Here is a 5,773-nt window from a genome sequence, read left to right as displayed (position 1 = left end):
CAAATTCAACTGAAGATAATTATTAAAGAATATGTTGGAATTGAACATGCAAAAAAAATTAATGAAAAATTACAAAATATTAAACCAGGTCCGAATGCATTCAAAGAAATTTACCACTTTATAGGGGAAGGAAATCTCCGCTGTGTCGACAGATACGACACGATGATAATGTCATATCTAATCCTGCGGAAATTGCAGATAATTTCCAAACCTTTTATTCATCAATTTTTCGCCGAACAACTCCAGAACGGCCAGTGGATGATCTTGACTCAAGAATCTTAAATTGTATTCAAGTAATTCCAACCACATTTTCACCTTTGACGACAATTTTAACGTATTATCAAATCCGGTTGGTTACCATTTTACCAAATCTACAAAAATTAGAAGAATAATTCCAAATATAAATTCTAAAAAATCATGTGGCGTTGATGGCATCTCCAACTACATCATCAAAAAATTTCCACAACCAACAATTGATCTACTTACCTGTATTGTAAATCATTGTATTAACAATTGTTATTTTCCCATTGATTGGAAGTTGGCAAAAATAATCCCAATAAAAAAGAAAAACGGTAGTGAGGATTTCCGCCCTATATCCTTGCTTTCTAATCTTTGAAAGGTATTTGAGCACGTCCTGAAGGAAAAAATTGAAAATGAATTCATAATAAAGCCTATATCGAATCTTCAATTTGGTTTTAAGCAATTCCACTCTACACAGCACGTGCTTTTAAAGTTTCACCGTGACATATCCTCAAACTTGAGAAATCAATTTTGCACTGTGGCGATATCTTTGGATATAGAAAAGGCGTTTGATTCGGTGTGTCATAGTGGGATCATCTATAAATTGATAGATCTGGGAATTGATCTTTACCTGGTTAAATTGATCCAGAGTTTCCTATCCGACCGTAAATTTACCGTCCAAATACATAGTGGGGTCCCTCAGGGAAGCGTACTTGCCCCATTTTTGTTCAATATTTTCCACATACCACACAGAACTCTAAGGCAATCTTATACGCAGATGATTGCCTAATTTATGCCCACAGCGCCTCACCAGCCCAGGCTCTTCACAATGTTTCAACTCATCCTATGTTGATACATGAATTTTATAATTTTATAAAACATAAATTCTACCAAATCGGAGCCCATCTGTATCAGGAATGCTTCCGGAAAGTGTCATCGGTCAGTAGTACCCACAGCAAAATGTTAAGCGCCGCTCTCGATGGGGTTGAGATTCCATTTAAATCTACAATTAAATATTTGGGCATCACTTTTAATAAACTATTTAAATTTAACGAACATGCGCGATCAACACTACAAAGGACAAAACGAATAGCTGGCATGTTTTCATACTTATTTAACAGCAAATATCTACCTCGTGAAACCAAGCTGCTCCTATATAAGGTGACCATCAGATCCGTCTTGTTATATGGATTTCCAATCTGGTTCACTATTTCACCAATAGTGGCCAAAGAATTGGAAATATTTGAACGGAGGATTCTGCGGAAGTGTATCAACAAACATTATGTAAGTCACACTAGGAAGTACTCAAATACTTACATATATGAAAACTCTGAAGTCCAACCCTTCTGTAAATATGCACATCATCATCAAAGGGTATTTGTTGAAAAATTGGCCACCCACGGGAACTTCCTGATGAATGAAATTCTTGAGTTGGAAAGGGGTCTGCATTGGTCAAGTTCAACTTATCTCTCTCCAGTTGGTATACTGAACGAGAACCCAGACATCGATCCTGACCCATATACGCTGCCACAATTTTATTCCAAAATAATTCCTGGCTCCCATAGGGGCTAAAAGGAAAAATATATAATATAAAGAGCTCAGCTCACTCCGTTTTGACTAATATAAGTTTAACAAATGTACCTGGACAACCGTATTATATGAAGTATTTTATATTATAATCCTGTGATATCTAAACTCATTGTCTAGTCGACATTTTGAATTCTGTAGCCAGACTTTATTTTTGTAACAGATTTTTGTTATCTCGTTTTAAGTGTTATGTTTTATTTTATTTTGTTTTATTTATTTGACAGACTCTTTTGCGCTGTCTACAAAAGTAAAAGGTCGCGAGCAAACCTTGTTCTCTTATAATTTTATATTACTAACATATTCCCTTAGAAAAGAAAATTAGCAAGTAGCGTTTTTTCCTAAAACACCGTATAATAGAATAAGACAACAATAGTTCTATGTTATATATTCATACATGTTACCATTTAGTTAAGTAAACACATGTTATCGAAAAAGAAAGTCTCAATAAAAAAAAATTTACTTACTTTACTTACTTGTTTTTGTTAAAAAGTAGGTGAACTGTCAAAGTTGCTTGTTGTTGTTTTTGCTTTTGGGTTTGTTGTATTTTTCGCCACAACAACCACAAGTGAATTGACAATTCAAACTGAATAAAAAAAATAATCAGCTGTTTCATCGCAGTCACATTTCTAAGTGTGCCCTGGTAAAGTTAAGGTTAATGAAATTAAAAAGTAAATAATAAACTATTATGTACTATGTTGGGGTGTGATACGCCAAGAAGCACTCCTTAGGATGTAAAGCAGCATTACATTTGTTTCAAAAAAAGTTGGCCTTCTTTGGCAAATGGTCCATAGTTCCGCCATAAAATCTATATAATAACCACCTATTTTGTTCCGCCATGTCTATAAAATAACAAATAAGCTGAAAAAAACACTTTGTCCCTGTTTGGTATAGCCCGATGTTTTGGTCGGATATGTCAACTCCGCTCATGTTTTCATTATAGCTTTTGATAAGTTTTGGTTGCCGTATAGTAATCTTCTTTTTAGCCTTTTGCGAATATCAAGATACTGGAAATGATGGCTGCACTTCGCAGTTGTTTGAAGCTATTGTAACAATGCTATTGTCTATATCTGTTATATCTGCATGGCTTCACAAATGTCATCGTCACTCCATTGCTCAAATTCTTCCAAAATTTCGTTAAGCTTCAATGGCTTTTGGTTTAATTTACTACATAAATAACACATAAAACTTTATGTAATGACAATTATATAGGTACATAGTAAATTTTGCCACTATCCTTTTAAATGGAAAATGAACCGTGGCGCCAGAATACAGCATTGCACTTGGTTACATATATGTAAAATATTTAATTACCAGTTTTTTTCCATTGTGCACAATTAAAAAAAATCACTTTCACAAAACACGAGAAATATCTTTTATAAACTGACGCTTTTAGGTTCAGAAATTTCATAACATAGAATAAACAATAAAAATTTAAAGAAAAACGTGATCTTAAATGCACGTACAAATCGGGGTTTTCCCTGTATTTTGTATTTGCTTTTAAAAGGACGGTTGCGCCAAGTGGGTTAATTTAACCTTCATAAGGTCTTCAATTTTACAGATCAATTACAACTTAATAGTGAAAATTAATAATAGTTTTAAGTTGAATCATCTTTAAGTGGGTGATTAGTAAAATGTTTTAAATTTTGCATACAAGTGGTATAAATACTGAGTAAGTAACATTTCTGCACAGCTGATACAATAAAGTCGCCAAAAAAAGAAAATACACAGAATATAAATTGTTATTTTGAAAAAAATTGCATAAAATTAAACCGGGGAAAATAAGCTTTTTTCACCTTGACACCACCTTTTCAGTTCTCTAAAATGGGGAGAGTGTCACATAATTTGCTGTAATTTGTATACATTAAGCAGCTGTTTTCGACGATATAAAAGTTATTTGTTTTTGTATTATTGTATTTGTTACCGTAACGCATACACCTTTTAATTAGGGTTCTATAAGTCGATTGTTCGTACAATCGACTTTTTCCTGAAAAAAGTCGATAAGTTGAAATCGACCTTGTGGTCGGAAAAAAGTCGAACAATCGATTATGTTATCTCAAAAGTCGAATAGTCGATAAAAGTCGAATAGTCCATAAAAGTAGACTTTTTAGATTGTTAAAAAAAATTTTGCACTTGCATTTTTTGTAGTGTATGCTAATATATGTAAATAATAAATAAATGTTTATAAAATAAAGTTTTCTTCTACACAAAATTCTTACAACATTCTTCTAACTATTATCGCCTTGATAAATTTAATTTTTGTTGCTAAACATTACAAAGGCTCATCAATAAATGTAGAAACCATGTATTTTTTACAAGAAATAGTAAAAAGTTGAAAAAAATAGTTTGAAAGTCGAAAAGTTGATTAACTAAAAAGTCGAAAGTTCGAAAAGTCGACTTTTTAAAAAATGCAAAAATTCGAAAGGTCGAAAAGTCGACTTTTTGTTTCAGCTATAGAACCCTACTTATAATCATTACGCCATGGCTGGAACCTTTACATAGCTGTTCATAGTGGAAAAGAGGAAAAAAAAAGATGGAAAAGAAAAAAAAGCGTGAAAAAGAGGTGGTGAGTGGAGTTGGAAAGGGGAAAAGAAAAAGAGGAAGATTTTTTTGATGAGGAGATAGATTTTGAGATTTTACACATTAACACATTTAATTTAAACATTTAAAAGAAAACAAACACAAATATTTAAATGAAAAATACATCATTAAACAATACTATTTATCGAAACAAAAAATAAAACACACATATTTTAAAATACAATATAAAACAAACACATTAGCGGTATTCACAATGTAGAGCACTTGGCCTAGTAAAAAAGCAGAAAAGTTATTTATTTCAATTTCTAATGTATTTTGTTTTTAGTTTTTTTTTGATTTTGTGCTCTTTTACTACATTACCAGGCTAAATAATCTACATTGTGAATACCGCTACTGTATTAAACACAACTATTTAAAAAGAAAAAAAAACACGAATACACATTTAAATAATTTTTTACAACAATAGTGAAGTTCCACCCACACCCATGAAGAAATCCCTAGAATCTAACTTGATGAAGGGGAAGTGTGACGGATCCGGATAGAGTAACCTTAACTTCGGACATAAACGGACGACAAACTACTCCAGAACCAAATCGATTCTAGGTTTCGTTTTATTTTCTGGTGGTGACTGCCCGGAGAAGATGGAGTAGAAACAAAGTAGTTTTTTTATTTTAGAGTCAGTTTTTTTTTGCTCAGTGGCTTAGGTGACTTTAGGTGGACTTTACGCCCATCTACCGGCTTAGCTAGGCATTACCATCAAAATGTTATTTAGCGTTGCCATCTGATCCGTAGGTGGATACGGTTCACTCCGAAAAGACACATAAATCTAATGTTCTTACATTTATGGAGTTTTACATACTTATGTATCATTGATTTATAAATTGTCAACAGGATCAAAAGATAAGGGAACGAGAGGCAAACTGGAGCAGCAGTGGAAAGGAGTTTTTGCGCGAGTGCATTAATAACCACCTGTCCATTGCAGAGAAAAAAGTTATTGACACCTCAATGATTAATAAGATAAAAATGCATGGAAGCCCATTAAAGAGTCAGCGGTATCTGCAGGTTTTGATCGAGATGTCTCAAAACTTAAATCGCAGTGGGTGGGAATGAAAGTTAGTGCGAGAAAAGCAGTTGCGAGCGTAAAGCGTGCTTCTGTTGCGAGAGGAAATTTAGTGGTTATCCCCGAACTGAATGAAGGAGACGATTTAGTGCAGATTATTATTTTGTATGAGTTTATTGAGGGATTATATTTTAATTGATAGCAACAATCTAAATAAATTTGAATGTATGGAAACGCCAATATCTGCTAATATTTATACTGTGAAATTCTTGATGGCCAAAACAACAAAGAAACGGAAAATATTAATATCACTATACCGGACAATGTTCTCATAAAACTCCAAAAATA

This window comes from Calliphora vicina, chromosome 3 (assembly GCF_958450345.1).
Source record: "Calliphora vicina chromosome 3, idCalVici1.1, whole genome shotgun sequence".
Lineage (NCBI taxonomy): Eukaryota > Metazoa > Arthropoda > Insecta > Diptera > Calliphoridae > Calliphora > Calliphora vicina.
Note: the sequence above shows the minus strand (reverse complement) of the source record.